Here is a 20,222-nt window from a genome sequence, read left to right on the forward strand (position 1 = left end):
AGCAGACTGCTCTCAGGGGACTGGTCAGCACTCAGCCAGCAGACTGCTCTCAGGGGACTGGGCAGCGCTCAGTGCCGAGTTCTCTGAAAGCTCGCTGTGGGGCCTGCCAGCAGACTGCTCTCAGGGGACTGGGCAGCGCTCAGCCAGCAGACTGCTCTCAGGGGACTGGGCAGCGCTCAGCCAGCAGACTGCTCTCAGGGGACTGGGCAGCGCTCAGCCAGCAGACTGCTCTCAGGGGACGGGGCAGCGCTCCGTGCCGAGTCTTCTGGAAGCTCACCATGGGGCCTGCCTTCAGCCAGCAGACTGCTCTCAGGGGTATGGGCAGCGCTCAGCCAGCAGACTGCTCTCAGGGGACTGGGCAGCGCCCGGTGCCGAGTCCTCCGAATGTGGGACCTGCCTTCAGCCAGCAGACTGCTCTCAGGGGACTGGGCAGCGCTCAGCCAGCAGACTGCTCTCAGGGGACGGGGCAGCGCTCAGCCAGCAGACTGCTCTCAGGGGACGGGGCAGCGCTCCGTGCCGAGTCTTCTGGAAGCTCACCGTGGGGCCTGCCTTCAGCCAGCAGACTGCTCTCAGGGGTATGGGCAGCGCTCAGCCAGCAGACTGCTCTCAGGGGACTGGGCAGCGCCCGGTGCCGAGTCCTCCGAATGTGGGACCTGCCTTCAGCCAGCAGACTGCTCTCAGGGGACTGGGCAGCGCTCAGCCAGCAGACTGCTCTCAGGGGACGGGGCAGCGCTCCGTGCCGAGTCTTCTGGAAGCGGCTGCTCGTCGAGACGCACGCCTGGGACCGTCATGTGCTGGGCATGGGAGACAGAGCGGCGCTCCGTCTTGTACCGGCCCATTTCCTGCTCGGATTTATTTACCAGGGAAATAAATCACTTCGGAGGCCCCAGTTGTAGCCTGCCGAGATATGGAGAACGCAACAGCAGGACCCTCCCCACCCCCCGTCCCAAGGACCGGCCACGCTGCTGCGGATAGTGAAATGGTGCTCGAGAAAGAGGGTGCAGGCCAGGTGGTACGCTAGAATGTTATATACTTCACTTACCATAAAAGAAACAGAAGCATAAAAGCGCCCCCAAAACCCCAGAAACTACAAAGCACCTCTAATGTGGACAGACACTTAAGTGGCAGCCCACTGTGAACAGTAAGGAAGGCCACATGGACGTGCGCGCGCGCCCGCGTCAGAGAGAACTGTCAGAAAGTGCTTAACTGTTAAATTTGAAACAGTTCTGTGATGCTGGAAGGGCTGGGGCAGAGTGAGCCCGCGTCTGGCCTCAGTGGAACCTGCGAGTCTCTCTAGGCCCGAAGTGGGGCCCACCGGCCAGCGCGGTGCTGTGGATGGCGAGGGGAGGGTCACATGGGGTGCAGGGGGGCTGCTAGCCTTACCTTAGCCCGGGCAAGTGTGCATCACTGGAACCCGCAGCGCCACCGGCCAGAGAGTGAGCAGGGAGTGTAAGGGGTGGCTGCTGCTGCCTGTGTGCGGGGCACATGACAAGCTCGTGACCCCTGGCAGCCCCCCTCGCCCCCTCCCACTCACCACAACGCGCCGGCCCCAGTCTCGCGCACACCCCTCTGGACTCCTCTGCCAGCCCAAGCACCGGAGCCCCCTACCTCATCCCCAGGCCAGGCTCCTGCCCCGACCCCCAATAACTCTGAGCTCTGCCTCAGGGGTCCAGACTGCCCCCAGCCCACGCCACCCCATGCCAAGCCAAGCACACCCCCATGTGGCAACTGCGGCTCATACGGGTGTGCATCAGACACCCCCACGAGATGAGACAACACCGCGCACAATGGGCCTCTGTAGCTCACGTGGATGGGCCTCGAAGCGCCGAAAAGCCACGGCTTGGCAGAGCATTCCTCGGTCGGCGGGGCCCCTCTCCAAGGACTGCGTCAAATGGCGCCCCACTTCAGGGAAAACCAAACCACCCACCGCTATTCCACGCTTGAGAGGGAAGGGTCGTGGGAGAGGGTAGGCGGGCTTTCTTTATTCTTGCCCATTGAAATGTTATAAGAGAACAAACATTGTTCACCGGGCAATGTTGAGTTCTATTTGAGTCTTGTAATGATGGCAACAATGGATACAGCTCTGCCCTTTACTGCGATAACAGCTCTGCTCTGCCCTGCCCTGGGATTACAGCTCTGCTCTGCCCTGGGATTAAAGCTCTGCTCTGCCCTGCCCTGGGATTACAGCTCTGCTCTGCCCTGGGATTAAAGCTCTGCTCTGCCCTGCCCTGGGATTACAGCTCTGCTCTGCCCTGCCCTGCCCTGGGATTACAACTCTTCTCTGCCCTGAGATTAAAGCTCTGCTCTGCCCTGAGATTAAAGCTTTGCTCTGCCCCGAGACTAAAGCTCTGCTCTGCCCCGAGACTAAAGCTCTGCTCTGCCCCGAGATTAAAGCTCTGCTCTGCCCTGGGATTGCAGCTCAGATCAGCTCTGCCCTGGGATTGCAGCTCTGCTCTGCCCTGCCCTGCCCTGGGATTACAGCTCTGCTCTGCCCTGGGATTAAAGCTCTGCTCTGCCCTGGGATTAAAGCTCTGCTCTGCCCTGGGATTGCAGCTCAGATCAGCTCTGCCCTGGGATTACAGCTCTGCCCTGGGATTGCAGCTCTGCACTGGGATTGCAGCTCTGCTCTGCTCTGCCCTGCCCTGCCCTGGGATTGCAGCTCTGCTCTGCTCTGCCATGCCCTGCCCTGGGATTACAGCTCTGCCCTGCCCTGGGATTACTTTTCTGTTTACATTGCCTTGCACATAGAACACGTCCACCCCAGGGCGGACCCCCTGGGATTACAGCTCTGCCGTGCCCTGGGATTACTTTTCTGTTTACATTGCCTTGCACATAGAACACGTCCACCCCAGGGCGGATCTCCAGTTGGAGCTTATCTGAAGTATCCAGTTGGAGTTTAACGAACAACCGTTGCACATTTGCTATCGTGGTCTATCGTGGTTTCCTGTTATCCCGGTCTTCACATTCTTTCGTGCCCCTTTGTGCCCGTATCTCTGTGCTCGAGGCCATGCTTACTCATTCCTCCCCCCCCCACCCGTAATCTGCAGATAGTTTTAGCAGGCTCAGCATGCTTTGACATACAGTGACCAAACACAATTCTTCTGTTAAAAACAAGTTCTTGCCAGGTCAGCAGGTCTTAAACGCCGCCGTATAAAGAGAAGGCCTCTTCTTTTAGCAAAAGGTGCGTTCATTTAACGCATATGGTGATTAGTACAAACTCCAAGTGTGAGCACAACGTTACATATGCATGCGTACCTTCATCTATCAGGGCTGTTTCGGTCCCGTGTTTGGGCCTAAAGCCTGTTTGATGGACTCCAAGTAGTTGGTTCTGTTCTAAGTACTCCTGTATTTGGAGGTATGCTACTCTAGCTAGTATTTTGAGCAGGGAAGATACTGTAGTAATCGGTCTGTAGTTAGTAGGTATTGTTGGATCTTGTGATTGTTTTTTAAGGAGAGGGAGTACCCAAGACTCCTTTAGGATCCTATGGATGGTGCCAGTGGAGAAAGAAGCGTTGATTAGCTTTGATGTGAATGGAGATAGGTCTCTGGCGGCGCATTTGATGACTTGGGCTGGGCAGTTGTCGACTTGGAAATTTGAAGGTTTGAGAGTGAGGATAACTTTCTCGACCTTGAGGATTTAAACTTTAGAGAACTTAAAGCGGGCTGTCGGTTTGTGTGAGAGGGTAGCAGTACTCGAGTGTTGCTACTTTGTTGGAGAGAGCTTTTTGTATGTTGGTAAACCCATTTTTGTCCTTCGTGCAGTTGTCTGGCACAGGGATCGGTGTTTCGAGTTCCTTTAGGATGACAAAGTTCCTTTTATGCTTGAGTTAGCCTGCGGGTTTCTCTTAATGTAGGTATCTTGTTTGGCAAGAAGTATTTCTTTCTTGTACTGGGAAGAAATATTACTAAGGATAGCTCTGTCGTCGGTGGGTAGTTGTCTCCATGTGGATTTGCATATTCTTTTTTTTTCTTTTCTCAGGGTTTTGAAGTGGGGTGTGAACCAAGTATTCGGGTGCATTTTAGGTTGACCTTTTCTAATTTTTAGTGGTGCAATGGTATCTAAAGCTTCAGACATTGTTTTGTTGTATTCATTGACTAGGATGGTAGGATCAGTAGACTCTGGTAAAGAAGTATTAAAGGTAGTAGTTTGTCTAATGTGATGTCCTTTTTGTTCCTGGTAGCTGTGAGGGTCGGGGGAGGGGGGCTAAGGAATTGTTTTTCATTGTAATCCTTTTAGTTGCTAGTGAGAATACTAGGAGGTGGTGGTCTGTCCAAAATTGAGGGGTGATGGATTTGATGGAAGCAGTATCGTTGGATGAATTCGAGTTTAATCCAGGCAAGGTTAAGAAGTTATTATTTGAAAATGGCTGGATTGTAAACCGGGAAAAACTGCTTGTTTACAAGCTATTTGAGCACTTTCCTTTGGACATTAAAACTGTAATCCCAGGGCAGAGCTGAGTTTAGTTGAGCTGTAATCACAGGGCAGAGCTGATCTGGTCTGTACTCCCAGGGCAGAGCAGAGCGGTACTCCCAGGGCAGAGCAGAGCTGTACTCCCAGGGCAGAGCAGAGCTGTACTCCCAGGGCAGAGCAGAGCTGTACTCCCAGGGCAGAGCAGAGCTGTACTCCCAGGGAAGAGCAGAGCTGTAATCCCAGGGAAGGGCAGGGCAGAGCAGAGCTGTAATCCCAGGGCAGGGCAGAGCAGAGCAGAGCTGTAATCCCAGGGCAGGGCAGGGCAGAGCAGAGCAGAGCTGTAATCCCAGGGCAGGGCAGGGCAGGGCAGAGCAGAGCTGTAATCCCAGGGCAGGGCAGGGCAGAGCAGAGCTGTAATCCCAGGGCAGGGCAGGGCAGAGCAGAGCTGTAATCCCAGGGCAGGGCAGGGCAGAGCAGAGCTGTAATCCCAGGGCAGGGCAGAGCAGAGCTGTAATCCCAGGGCAGGGCAGGGCAGAGCTGTAATCCCAGGGCAGGGCAGGGCAGAGCAGAGCTGTAATCCCAGGGCAGAGCAGAGCTGTAATCCCAGGGCAGAGCAGAGCAGAGCTGTAATCCCAGGGCAGGGCAGGGCAGAGCAGAGCTGTAATCCCAGCGCAGGGCAGGGCAGAGCAGAGCTCTAATCCCAGCGCAGGGCAGAGCCGAGCTGCAATCCCAGGGCAGGGCAGATCTGAGCTGCAATTCCAGGGCAGGGCAGATCTGAGCTGCAATCCCAGGGCAGAGCTGATCTGAGCTGCAATCCCAGGGCAGAGCTGATCTGAGCTGCAATCCCAGGGCAGAGCTGATTTGAGCTGCAATCCCAGGGCAGAGCTGATTTGAGCTGTAATCCCAGGGCAGAGCTGATTTGAGCTGCAATCCCAGGGCAGAGCTGATCTGAGCTGCAATCCCAGGGCAGAGCTGATCTGAGCTGCAATCCCAGGGCAGAGTTTATCTGAACTGCAATCCCAGGGCAGAGCTGATCTGAGCTGCAATCCCAGGGCAGAGCTGATCTGCAATCCCAGGGCAGAGCAGAGCTGCAATCCCAGGGCAGAGCAGAGCTGCAATCCCAGGGCAGAGCAGAGCTGCAATCCCAGGGCAGAGCAGAGCTGCAATCCCAGGGCAGAGCAGAGCTGCAATCCCAGGGCAGAGCACGATGTGTAGAGGAAGGCGCGGCACTTCGACGACTTGCTTAGCGAGACGTTTGAACTTGCAGCCCATTCGCGAATGCTTGTGCATTAATAAAGTAATGTTTACTTGGCTCTTTTCTGTCTGAGTTATTGCAGGGTCCCTCATTGTACTGGTTATGTTGACGGCGAGAAATCGCACCCACAATTTTGGTGTCAGAAGTGGGATGCGAAGGAGCGACAGTCCGTCACTGGGTGAGGAACGCCGCGGCGGAACCAGAGAAGGAATTGATCACGGGGCCCCAACAACTGAATCCGCACCTTTGATTGCAACCAACGCGTCATCCTTGTTTTTCCGGCTCCGTCGGCGGTGGAACAGCAGGCTGTCGCCCTTCGGGTCCGGAACACTCTGGCGGGACCCTGAAGGTAAGTGGTATGGATGGATGCATGATGGAATAAGGAAATAACGATTTAGGGTTTATGAAGAGGACGGTGGTATGTCCGTCTATGGAATAATAATGATGAAACGGTGATGTATTGATATTGGTATGGCGGTATATGTCAGGAGGATGTACTGTTAATGTTAGCCTATTAATGCACATTTGGGAAAGGTGAGTGTTTTTAGGCAATTGCGGTATACCAACAAAATGGGTCAAGCACAAGCGGCTTCCAGCAAGAGTGGTATAGGCAAGAGACACTATGCCCCTCTTGAAGGAACCCCTGCATTTGATATGTTGATTAAACATGGATTGAATTCAACATTGTTCTTAAGGGAGTGGTCTGAATATACAAAAGATTCGATTGACCATAAATGGCCAGACACCGGGTCCTTTGATGTGGACCGCATATCCAAAGTAGAAATAGAATTAGTAAAAAGACGGGTCAGACCCGCACAGTTTGAGGCTATACGACTATGGAGGGTAGAAGCAATGCGCAGGCGCAATGCTCAGAACAAACAAAAGGCAAAGGGGCAGAAGAGAACAGTAAATCAAAAATTACGTGACCTAGAGATAAAAGAGAAGGATGAGAAATTAGACCAGTTGGATAGACGTATGATGATTAAGAATAGCGGGGGTATGTATCCTGCCTTGCCGGCGCCTCGGTATGAAGATGTGATAGGACTAGAAGCAGAACAAACAACGACTGAATTGTTATTTCCAGGTGCTACGGCTCCTCCGAGAGAAGGTGAGGGTGAGAGGGCGGAATTCCCAATGAAGTATGGAGACCCAGATAGGTTGATAGACCATAGGAGAACGACTACTGTAGAAAAGGATAGAGATGGAGACTTGCAAATCCTTATGACCGGGCTGTATGGCACACCCCTCAATGACAGCCTACGGGACCAATTGGGGCGTTTGACACCTTTGGAATTTAGGACAGTGGCCACTAAACTATATACCTTTTATGAGGGTAACTGTAAATTGAGAGGACAGAGTACTGCGGATCTGCCCTCAGCATATCAGGACGCTGTCGCGTTACTACCAGTGACTGCGTCCAGTGTTCAGTTATGGGGATGTATGTCCGACATAATAGCGGAAGTCATAAGGGGCGGTGTTGAATGGGAGAAGGAAAAGAGGGCATGGGAAAGAGAGGTGAGGGAAAGAGAGGCTAAACTCAAAGATGCAGACCAGGCGGGCCAAAACGTAGCTAATCGTATGATAGCATCCATACACTCGCAGTCCATGTCCACCCTGGTGAGTCTGATGGAGGGCCTTGGCTGGCCTATACAAGTAAACGTAATTAAATATCTTCTTATTAGGGTGGATGATATAGAAGAGGAAAAGGAGCCTAGATATGTGTCTCAGTGGAATAGGATTAAGACAGAATTGGATAAGAAACTGCTACCTAATATAAGAATGGATGATTCTGGGGCGGAAGAATGGAGAATGGCTAAGGTGGAGAAACTGTTAAAAGATTATAAAAAAATAAAAGAGAAAAACCTTAGTCACCAGTCCTCTGCTTCATCACCAGTGCAGGCCCTTGTAAGTGAACAAACAAACATGGAAAAATGTACTATCAATGCCAATGAGAGAGTGTCAACCCACCATAGATGCAGTTACTGGTAACATGATGCGCACCTGTGTATGTCCCCTTATCTCGAATAGAATTGATGCATATCACCAAGTCCATCCCCGACCCCCGTATAGACCCGGCAGGATTCTACAAAGAAGTAGGAAAGCTATTCAGACCCGGGTTATTTACTGTAGAGGATGTAGATAACATATTGTTAGCTATTGTCCCAGAGGAGATATGGACCCCCTTTCGTGCCAAAGACAATGATACAATAAAATGGAAAGATGTAATGGAGGCGAGTAAAAATAGGAAACTGCATGAGGAATATCCCGAACCCCTAAGGGGGCATGGCATGGCAGTCCTGAGGGCTCTAGAAAAGGTATTACCCCCATTTGATGTGCATGTGGAGAAACTGTCTGCTGTGATACAGGGCGCAAGTGAGGAAGTAGCACAGTACTTCCTGCGTTACGAAGCAGCATTTAAAGCACACACTGGGCTAGAGATAGGGTCTGAGACGGGCCAACGGTACTTTGCCACAAACTTTATAGAAGGGCTCCACGGGCCAATCCAGGAGAACATTAGGAAGGCAGAAAGTACGTGGATGACTAGAAACCCCCGGGATCTCCTCGAAATGGCCAGGTATTATGAAAGTGGAGAAAGAGTAAAGGGACAACAAAAGGCACAACAAGAGAAGGATCTAAAAACCAAAGTGTTGATGCAACAGTTGCATCAAGGGCCCCAAGGCAGGTATAACTACAATAATAATGGCCCGTCACAGGGCTATATTAGCAACATGATAGGGGGCCAAGGGACAGGTAGAGGTACAGTGCAAGGAGGTGCGCTATATGGGAGGAGGGATGGGCTACCCCAAGATGTATGTGCCTTCTGCAAGAGACCCGGTCACAGGAAATCCCAGTGTCCCCAGAGTGGTGGGAGAGGAAGGGGCGTACGGCCCCCTTTACAGACAACATTTGCCCCAGGAAATAGGACTGGTAGGTACGGCAATCAAGACAATAGAATGTTTAAACCCCCTCAACCCAATGCCTTTGATGGACAAGCAAGAGGGGATGTTCCCTGGCCGGCCCCGCCTCCTCCCAATCTACTGTATCAGCCACAACAAAACAACACAAGTACAAGGTGTATGCCAGGGCGAAGGATGTGGGGAAGGGGTATACTATAATGACGACTTCCAGGATAACACAAGTAATATGTCCTGAGGAGGCCGAAATGAGACAGCGGGAGTGGTACAAGTACCTATAGATCAGAGGGGGCCTTATGCCTCCATTAGGATCGGCCCCCACCGAAACTTGAGATGTCTGGTAGACACAGGAGCTGGAAACAGTTCCGTGAATATCAGAGCCGTCCCCGCTGTCCCATTATCGGATAAAAGCAAGGTATCAGTTGAATTTGGGGGAAATCCAATAAAGACTCCTGTAAGTGAAATAGTAGAAGCGGAACTTCATGGGGTAAAATGGGAGAATGGGTGGCTATTGACCAATCACTGCCCAGAAAACTTGTTAGGTATTGATGCATTAAAGACACTAGGGGCCACAATATATTGCTCCCCTCAGGGGGTGAGAATGACTATAAGCAAACCTATGGGTATGATAGGAGTAACGCAAACCCTGCCCCCGGAACTCCAAGACATCCCGAATGAACTATGGGCCACTCATGGGAATGATGTAGGGGTGTTGGATGTTTCCCCAGTAGTAATCAAACTAAAGCCCGGTGCCAGGTTGCCCAGGATAAAACAATATCGCATATCACACGAGGGAGAGCAGGCACTATATCAAATAGTACAGGATATGATACGGTTAGGGGTGGTAGAGCCAACAAATGATAGCCCTTGTAACTCTCCGATCCTTCCAGTACACAAGAAAGGTGATGAAGCGGTACCCTATCGTTTCATTATTGATTTGAGGGAGATAAACAAAATAGTAGAACCCAGATATCCAGTTGTCCCTAATATTGCAAGTGTACTCACTTTAATTCCCAAAACGGCGAAATGGTTTACGGCAATTGATTTGAAAAATGCCTTCTTCAGCATTCCTATTGCCGAAGAAAGCAGGTACCTGTTTAGCTTCACTCTTCGAGATAGACAGTACCAATTTACTAGAGCCCCGCAGGGATATACAGAAAGTCCCGCCATATTCAGCCAAGCACTAAAAACACAGATGGATAACCTAGCCCTACCCGCTAACACTGCTCTGATACAATATGTTGATGATTTGCTATTATGTGCAGCCACCGAAGAGGAATGCCATTATGTGACCAGATTGGTGCTAATGCACTTAGCAGAGAATAAGCACAAGGTAGCCCTAGCCAAAATGCAGTATGTAAAACAAAAGGTCCATTATTTAGGCTTTGAGTTGTCCGAAGAGGGGCGAACTCTGTCTACTGATCGCATTGCTTTGATACAGTCCATAAAAGGCCCTGACACGGCAAAAGGTCTCCGAAGGATAATTGGTGTTTTATCCTATTGTAGGCACTGGATTCCTGAATTCTCTGTATTGATCCAGCCCATGCTAAAAGCCTTAAAAGAAGTACAAGAAAACGGACCATTAGAATGGACACCTGAGATGGAAAAAGCCCTGACAGCTATGAAAGATGTTTTATGCCACGCACCGGCCTTAGGCACACCTGATTATACCAAGAGATTTTGCCTTTTCGTTGATGAACAGGAAGGTTGCGCTGTGTCAGTCTTAACGCAGGAACAAGGGGGTAAACAGAGACCATGTGCATATTTCTCCAGTGCTCTGGACTCAGTAGCTCGAGGCCTACCCCCATGCATGAGAGCAGTGGCCGCAGCAGCGGCAGCCCTAAAACAAAGTGCAGGTATCATCCTAGGGAGCGAAGTGACAGTAAAAGTCCCACATGCGGTGGACGTTCTCCTGAATAGAGTGCATACACAGCATTTGACCACAGCTAGACTCACACAGTATGAGATGATTCTGTTTGCCAGTAATGTAAAAATCGAACGATGTAACACTTTGAATCCAGCGACACTGCTTCCTTTGCCCGTCTCACCCAATGACATTAGGCATGATTGTGTGATCCAAATGGAAGAACACACTAAGGGTAGAGCAGACCTGCAAGACACCCCGCTGGTTGATAATGAGGGTATATTATTCTGTGATGGTTCCTGTTTCAAACTGCCAAATGGGGAGACAACAGCAGGGTATGCTGTAACCACAGGGGAGCGGTTGATTGAGAGTGGGAAAGTGTGTGAAAAATCCGCCCAGGCAGCAGAATTGATTGCGCTAACGAGAGCATTAGTGTTAAGCAGCGGTATGAAAGTGACAATTTATACTGATTCAGCCTACGCTCATGGGGTGGTTTCCAGTTTTGGTAAACTCTGGGGAGAGCGTGGGTTTTTAACCTCCCAAGGTGATACTATTAAACATGCCCAATTGATTGCTGAATTATTACAAGCCCTTACGTTGCCCAAGATGGTGGCCATAGTGAAATGCCCAGCGCATAAAAGGACTCTAGATTATGTCACGCAAGGAAACTCCTTAGCCGACCAGATGGCTAAACTAGCTGCCACAAGGGATACACGGTGGGAGGCCCGACAACTCATAGTGGGGAGGGATGTGACTATGGAAGGGACGAAGGAGCGCGTAAAGGAAATCCAAGCAGATGCAACCATTGAAGAAAGACTATCTTGGCACAAGGATGATCAATACGAGGAGACGGTAGATGGGCTATGGGCACATACCAATACGAATACTTGGGTACTACCTGATGCATACTTACCTGTGATAGTGAGTGTGGCTCATGGTCCAACTCACGTTAACGCAAGGACTATGGAAGAAGTTTTGAGTGCTGTGTGGTACAACAAAAGATTGGGAATGTATTGTTGTCAATGGGAAAAACAATGTGAAATATGTGTTCTATACAATGTGGGGAAAGGTGTACCAGCCCCGGCGGGCCACAGTAAGTTACCCACCTGCCCTTTTGAGGTGGTGTATATGGACTTTATACAGCTGGAGCCTGTAAATAAACATTCCTACTGTTTGGTGATGAGATGTGGGTTCTCAGGATGGGTGGAAGCATATCCCCTGCGGGAGAATAGTGCCACCTCCACAGCACAATGCATATTGAAACACTGGGTGCCCTTGTATACGGTCCCCAGATATCTATGGTCCGACAATGGGACTCATTTTACTGGTGAAGTAGTATGCAAAGTTTGCAAGGCCCTTGGTATTGATCAACGCTTCCATACAGTTTTTCATCCTCAATCAGCTGGGATTATAGAGGGCACAAATAAGGTACTGAAGAACAAACTGGCAAAGGCTTGTGCTGAAACGGGACTGAAATGGCCGGATGCATTGCCTATTGCATTATTGAGTATGCGTACTATGCCTAAGCGTACACATGGTTTATCTCCTTTCGAAATTGTTATGGGGCGTCCACCAAGTATTGGGACCCCCCATATCACCTAAGAAATTGTCTGAGCAAGCATGGCCTGCATTACAACAGTTCTGTATTGGGTTAACTAATAGACTGATTTCTATTAATGCACAGGTGAACGCAGTAGCTCCATCTCCTCTGATAGGAGAAGGTCACGACGTGCAGCCCGGTGACTGGGTTGTTATAAAAGCCTTCGATCGCACCAGTGGACTGCAACCCAGATGGAAGGGCCCGTTTCAGGTGCTCCTCGCAACACAAACTGCGGTAAAAGTTGATGGCAAATCGCACTGGTACCACGTGAATCACGTCAAGAAGACGCTTCCATTACTGATTCCTCCAGAAAAGGGAACCAACCAACCCCAGGTTGCAACAGTACTGCCAGACGCCATTAGTAGGTGTGCCCATCGTCTCCGATCCCGTGACGTGTATGTGCCAAGCAACGTGTAAGGACACTGTTTTGAACTTTGATCATTAGGGAGATGAACATTTGGACTCTCTTGTTGGTTTTAGCAGGATTGTGCCTTACTGAAGACAACGGGCTTGTAGCCTGAAGGGCCTCCGGCGTTCCCCTCATGGGACAGGCACTACGAGGCGTGGGACAGATCGGATGAAGGTCTTCAGTGAGACCTACCACTATTAGAGTAATAAGGACACTGGTGCTTTAAATAGGGAATACAACTATATCGCTAGGTTGCATCTGATACGCATATGTACCTATAATTGAGCCACATACTGAATTATGTCTGCACCTGTATATGCTGGTTTAATCCCTGAGCAGATAAATGTATGCTCCCCAAACACAGAAGGTAAGAGAAAAACACCACTTTGCACCACAAGGAACAAAATCTTATTTTTTGTATGCTCGATAGTAGTATTAATAGCCTTCGCCATATTATTCTGGTATTTGGAACATCCATCTAGATATGAATTAAAGAACTTGTTACCCGTGTCAAACGGAACAGGGAGAATAGATCGGGTCAAGAGCAGGAATCGAGATGCCTATGACCAACACGACCCGGAAGACTATGCTAAAAATGAATACGTGAAGATAATAAACACAACATATGGGGTAGTGAATAAAACTGATTGCTGGATCTGCACCCACATGCCCCGACATAGCAGTGAAGGCATCCCAGTGTACGCGTCGCCAGTTACTGAGGATGCCGGGTGTACATTAATTTACATGAGAATAGTGTCAGCACAGCAATACATGATGCCGAATATCGCTTGTTATGTTAGAGGAGAGACCAAAACCCTTCTAATGGAAAAGATACGCTATAAAATCAAAACTGAGGGAATCGGGCTTGCACCTGCTATGGTACAGATAGTAAGAGAACCTCCTCCCCCTATCACCATCACACAAGAGTTTAGGCCAAAGAATATATGTTTTAAGAGAAGCGCAAGAGGTAATCAAAGAATGATCTCGGGGTGCAGTCAAATGGTGAATCTAAATAACTACACAAAGGGATTGTTACAGATAGAAGGACATGCCTACGTCTGTAACAAGAGGGCTTATTTGTGGTTAGCGAAAGATTTTGTTGGGGTATGTTACATAGCCAGAATAATGCCGGCTGTGATGGTATATGCCCCGTCTACTCTGCATAAAGAAATACACAGCAGAAATAAACGAGCAGTAAAGCCAAAAATTCCTACGTATCAACCTACAGGATGGGAAACGTTTATAGATCTGATGGGGGCCCTGGTTCCTCCAGCGGGCATCTTTATGGACAGTCAAGAAATCCAAAAGCTAAGCAGGGCCCTTGAGTTCGTAATCGAAGAATCCGCAGACCTAATGGAAAACATCACTTATGAAATGAAAGCAATTCGGCTAGTGGCTCTCCAGAATAGGTATGTCTTAGACATACTCACTGCAGAAAGGGGCGGGGTCTGTTTCATGGTGGGGTCCCAATGTAGTGTTTACATACCAGAAGAAAGTTCAGGAATCTTAGATGGAATAAACAAACTACATAAAATAGCGGATAGTATCCACCAGGAGGAAGGGTCAGGAGATAGCTGGTGGATGAAGCTCCTAAAAGAAATCGGGTGGCAGCTCCTTACGCCCATACTGGTTCTAGCGGCAATAGTTGTAGGAATTTGTCTCTGCATCCAATGCTTCCCGGTATGTGTATCGTGCTGTGTTTCCATGTGTTCTTCCAGCATAACGCGCCTAAATCCAATGGATAAAAGCCATGTACAACAGGAATTTTTTGACATGGGAGGCCTGGAGAAGATTATGGTACATACATTATGTAATGATGTTGCTTTCCTGCCATCTGCTTATGCTAGGACTGTTTAGATTGATGCTCAAGTGTGAGCAAAGTGTGGATTGAAGGTACGCATGCATATGTAACGTTGTGCTCACACTTGGAGTTTGTACTAATCACCATATGCGTTAAATGAACGTACCTTTTGCTAAAAGAAGAGGCCTTCTCTTTATACGGCGGCGTTTAAGACCTGCTGACCTGGCAAGAACTTGTTTTTAACAGAAGAATTGTGTTTGGTCACTGTATGTCGAAGCATGCTGAGCCTGCTAAAACTATCTGCAGATTATGGGTGGGGGGGGAGGAATGAGTAAGCATGGCCTCGAGCACAGAGATACGGGCACAAAGGGGCACGAAAGAATGTGAAGACCACGATAGCAGGAAACCACGATAGACCACGATAGCAAATGTGCAATGGTTGTTCGTTAAACTCCAACTGGATACTTCAGATAAGCTCCAACTGGAGATCCGCCCTGGGGTGGCCGTGTTCTATGTGCAAGGCAATGTAAACAGAAAAGTATAAAAGAGCACGATGTGTAGAGGAAGGCGCGGCACTTCGACGACTTGCTTAGCGAGACGTTTGAACTTGCAGCCCATTCGCGAATGCTTGTAAATTAATAAAGTAATGTTTACTTGGCTCTTTTCTGTCTGAGTTATTGCAGGGTCCCTCATTGTACTGGTTATGGGGACGGCGAGAAATCGCACCCACATAGACCTTAAGGCACAAATTGACGCACTTCAAGATAGCGGCAAAACTGCATTGCTACTCCTACTTGATTTCTCGGCTGCGTTCGATTCAGTAGATCACAAAGTCCTCTGTAACCACTTGAACTCAGCCGCGCACTTCTCGCAAGAGGCTAAAGGCTGGATACAAACCTTCCTGAATAACAGGACTATGCGAGTCTTCTCACGATCCGCTTCTGCCGATCCTATTCCCATCACTTTTCGGTGATCTAGACAATCTTGGTATCACCTACACGAACTACGCAGATGATACCCAGATCCTCATAACCCTCACGGGAGATTACGACAGGGATTTGGCCTTGATGAATAGAGTGTACCTCATCATCCAGGCGTGGATGGCTACACACGGTCTATGCCTGAATGATGACAAACCTGAGCCCATCATCCTCGGCACCACCTCAAATCTCAATAAACGAGGACACAAATACTCTACCTTTGACATCGATGGCAACACCATTATAGTGGCCAAAGAGGTTAAGATACTAGGATTTTATTTAGATGCCTCCCTCATCTTCACCAAACAGGTAAACTCTATGGCCTCTGCCACCGCTTACACTCGTAAGCCAATTAGAGCTGCTAAGCCATTCCTCTCTGCACACAGTTGCACCACCTTGGCTAGGGCTATAATTCTATCCAAACTGGACTATTGAAACTCCCTATACCTGGGGGCCAATAAGTATATTACCAACAAAATTCAGATTCTCCAAAACAACGCCCTTAGAGCAGCGCTGGGCATATAAAAAAAAAGAACATATCTGTGATACGAAGACAGAATAACTGGCTCACCACCAATGACAACATTTTGCTCAAAACTGCCTCCTTAACACATAAGTGTCTTAACAACGCTGCCCCACGATATCTCACAGAAAGATTTAACAGAAAATGATCCAATCGGCCCACCAGAACGGCCAACTCAAACTGCCTGATGGTTCCAAGGTTCAAACTTACCAAAGGGGGAGGGTGCAGTTTCCCAGTTGAAGCTGCTCAGCTCTGTAACTCCTTACCCCCCCCTGCCCCCCTCTCTGAGGGCAAACCAAACATACCTGCCTTTTAGACATAATATCATCATCATCTGGATTAAAGAAAAGGACTGCTAAATGTGTTTTTTTTTTTAAATAATTTTTTGAAAAACCTTTATTTTTGGTTTTTACAACATAACAACTCAATTAAACTCAATGCAAAGGTTACATCCCCCCACCCTCCTGACTCCCTCCCCCCTCCCTCCTTCCTCTGGCACTTCCTCCCATTCGCGTAACTGTCTTTTCCATCTTGGGGCTGCTTAGTTCTTTTTCTTCCTGCCATAAATGTGAGGATTTGGAGTCATTAAGGTGTGCTATTTGGGGACGGACTGCCCGATGAGTTTTGGTCAGCAGTTGATATCAGATATGCAATATATGGGTCCCAGGTGGTCTCGCGTGGAGTGGCAGGGTCTTTATAAAGTTTGTCTCCACGTCCTGACTGCAGGTCACGTCTTTGAGCCAGCCTTGAAGGTTCGGAGGTGGCCCTCTACCCCAGTGTATTGCAATTCTTTTTGCTAGGACTAGTAGTAGATCTGTCAGTTTACGGCTGAGGGGCGGTAGGTGTTTGGTTAGACCCAAAAGTGCAAGAACCGGGTCCAACTCCAGTCGGGTTCCAATGATTGCAGAGATTTTCTCCAGCACAAGTTCCCAGAAAAGCGCTATATTGGGGCACATCCATGCCAGATGGAGGAAGTCTGCTTCTGGGGCTTTACATCTGTTGCATATTGCTGGGGTCGTAGAGCACCGTCTGAAGTTTTGCCAGTGTAGGGTATGTTTGGTGGATAAAATTGACGTGAATTTGTTTATATCGTGTGTTCAATGAGACTTTTTGTGTTTGATGGGCGATGTACGACCAGCCCTCGTCTGTTATTGTGGTTTGTAGGGTTCTTTCTCCATGTCTTTTTTGGTGCTTGGGGGGTAGGTGCTGTGTCGTTCCGAAGTGACTTGTAGATTTCCGAGACTAGCCTTCCATTCCCTTGAGGTTGGATTACTCTGTGGAGAAGTTGCCGTGTCGGGGGTTGTTGAGGAAACTTGGGCAGAGTGTTTTGTAGTGTGTGGCGGAGTCTAAAGTATGTGAATAGGTCCCAGGTGTTGCTGCCTCCCCTCTCTCTGGCTTGTTGTGGGGTGATAAAGGTACCCTCGACTAAGAGATCTTAGAGTATTTTTATTTGCAGTTTGTCTGTCCAGTTCAGGTATGTTCTCTCTGTGGTTAGTGGTAGCCCTGCTATGAATCTCGCTGGAATTAATGGAGAGAACCTCGTTTGGACGTTGCGCTTTATTGCGGTCGTTTTATAGATAGAGTACGTGACCTGGACTATGTTAAGTGTATTGTGGGGTACCTGGAGATTACCCAGAATTAGTGTTCTGAGGAGAAAGGGCGTTGCCGCTCGATTTGGACGTGAGGTCTAACAAAGTCTGTAGCGTACCAGTGCCCCAGGAATTGGGCTTGGGCGGCCCAGTAGTATCGTTCCGGATAATGCCAGGCCGCCCCTTCTCACAGGTTGTACGAGTGTGGAGTAAGCCACTCTTGACATCTTGCCCGCCCACACCAAGTAGAGTATTACACTCCGGATACGTTTTAGGAATTGCTGTGATAATAGAATAGGGATATTTATGAAGAGGTACAGGAGCTTTGGGAGGATCACCATTTTCACTAGTGAAACACGGCCCCACAGGGTAAATGGGAGAAGCTTCTATCTATTCACCTTACTGTGCAGGGCTTCCATCATTGTGTCCTGCATGACTTCCGCATGGGATCTGGGCAGTGAGATACCGAGGTATTTGACTTTCGATGATTGCAACTTGAATCCAAAGTCGTCGACAAATGTCTTTGTGGCCTCAGTTAGGGGGAATATGATAGACTTGGAGTGGTTGATCTTCAGCCCTGAGAAACTGCCAAACTTGATTATCGTACGCATTATCAGACTTAGGTTATCCACCGGATTGCGTACGAAGAGAGCGATATCATCCACGTATAGAGAGACCACAAATGTATGCAGACCAATTGTTAAACCTCTTTGTAGGTGACGGGCTCGGAGGTCTGATTCCAGGGGTTCCACTACCAGCGCAAAATGAACCGCTGATATTGGGCAGCCCTGTCTAGTTCCTCTTTGTAGTTGTATTGCTAGGGATTTGGTGGCACGCATGGTGATGATGGAAGACGGGTCTTTGTACAGCAATGCTACAAGTGTGAGGAAGTAGGTGCCTAGTCCCATGCGACGCATTACCTCGAATAGGAATGGCCATTCGATGAATGCTTTTGCCACGTCTAACAATGCTATTGCTTGTGTCTCAGGGTCAAGCGCTGCCATTGCTTCAAAAATCCTCCTAATCCCGAAGGAGGTGTTGCGTCCGGGTATGAAGCCTGCTTGGTCAGCTATAACTAGGCCAGAAATGAGTGGGAGGAGTCTGGCGGTTAGAATGTTGGCAAGTAGTTTATGGTACAAGTTTATCAACGAAATCGGCCTGTATGAGCCGCAATCTTCATGTGGTTTTCTTGTTTTGTGGAGGAGGATCATAGTTGCTTGTCTTAGGGTTTGGGGTAGCGTTCCAGATTCTGTCGCTTCCTCGTAGGAATACTGGGGCCAAGAGGTGAGTGTGTGCCTACTAAAATTCGCCAGTTAGGCCATCTGGTCCGGGGCCTTCGTCTTGGGGGGATTTTTTATGGCCGGAAGGATTTCCTCCAGGCAGATAGGGACGTTCAGTGGCTCTCTCAGTGCTTCGTCTGTCCAGTATAGTTCAATATCATTTAGATATTGGGCAAGATCAGCCTGGTTTGCGGTGTATTTGGTACTGTATAACTCTTGGTAGTATGTGTGGTATGTTTCGACAATTTCTTCTTCTGTGTGGACAAGTTCTCCCTGTTGGTTTCTTATCCTTTCTACTAGGGTGGGTTTCCGCTCGGCTGCGATTAAGCGTGCTAGTAGGGCGCCAGGTTTCTGGCCTTCGCTGTATTGCTGGATTTTATGACTTTGGGACAGGAACTTTATTTCTCTTTCCGCCGTTGACCTGAACTTGTCAAGTTCCTCTTTTAAAGCGGCTAGGGACCCCGGGTCTTTTGATTGGGTGTATTTTAGTTCCCATTCTTTCAATTTGGCTTCACTGGAGGCTAGTTCCCTGCGGATACGTTTCAGTATGCCTTGTTCCTTCCCTAGACATACCCCTCTGACATAGCATTTCATGGTTTCCCAAAGAATACCAGGCAACGTAACTGACGGCTGGTTGATTTCCAAGAAAGTGGGCAACTCATCACGCAATTCATCTGCAAAGACTTGGTCTTGTAGGGATTCTGGCTTAAATCTCCATTGCGGTCTACTTTTCCTGCAAGAATCCGTGTTGTATGTCAGCGTCACTTTGGAGTGATCCGATAGGGTTCTCGGGAGAATCTGGCAAGGGCCCCATTGGAGATGTGTCTGGGATGAAACTAGAAAGTGATCCAAGCGAGTCTCTGTATTGTGTACCCATGAGTGAAAGGTGAATTCTCTGGTGTCCCAGTGTGTGTGCCGCCAAATATCGATCAAGTTGTAAGCGGCGCAGATTTCTTGAATTTGCCCACTGGCTTTGGAAAGTGGAGCCCTAACACACTGCGATTTATCTTTGTATGGGTCTAGTGGTGTGTTAAGGTCGCCTCCCCAGATGATTATGGCCAACCCCACGGACTCGAGGTGGGTCAACACCCAGTCGAAGTTGTTCGCGCCATCAGCCGGTAGCCAATCAGGTGGAGAATATGACGGGACCCGGAAAGGGCGCAAATGTTCGTGCCCACTGCCTGCACCACTATAATAATAGTGCTTTCAATCCATATCATTGGATTGAAAGCACTATTATTATTACGGTGGCGGTGCCACGTTCATTTTGCTCAAAATAGCACGGAAAATCATTCATTCAATGATATAGTAAGCAAAATGAAGTCGGCGCCACAGCCGAAATAAAGCTTTCAATCCATGTAATTGGACTGAAAGCAGCATTGTTTCGGCTGCGGCGCCGCCTTCATTTTGCTTACAATAGCACTGAAAATCATCCACGCAATGCTATAGTAAGCACACTGAGGGCGCCGCCGCAGCAATAATAGTGCTTTCAATCCAATGACATGGATTGAAAGCACTATTATTTCGGCAGCGGCGTCGCCTTCATTTTGCTTTCTATAGAATTGAATTAATTATTTTCAATGCTATAGTAAGCA

General features: G+C 48.9%; 1 protein-coding gene across 3 annotated transcripts in view; it reads right to left on the bottom strand.

The window, feature by feature from the left end:
- ST3GAL3 (ST3 beta-galactoside alpha-2,3-sialyltransferase 3) overlaps positions 1-20,222 on the bottom strand; it is a 1,489,309-nt gene that overhangs the window by 1,384,217 nt on the left and 84,870 nt on the right. The window contains exon 1 of one of the 3 annotated variants that reach the window (XM_069642407.1): positions 1,384-1,421. The exons of the other annotated variants lie outside the window; for them this stretch is intronic. The gene's annotated coding sequence lies outside the window, so the exon portion shown is untranslated. Of the gene's footprint in view, positions 1-1,383; positions 1,422-20,222 lie in introns of those variants that run through there. 3 annotated transcript variants of the gene reach the window in all.

Source organism: Ambystoma mexicanum, chromosome 1q (assembly GCF_040938575.1).
Source record: "Ambystoma mexicanum isolate Mex_15411 chromosome 1q, UKY_AmexF1_1, whole genome shotgun sequence".
In the NCBI taxonomy this organism is placed as follows: Eukaryota; Metazoa; Chordata; class Amphibia; order Caudata; family Ambystomatidae; genus Ambystoma; species Ambystoma mexicanum.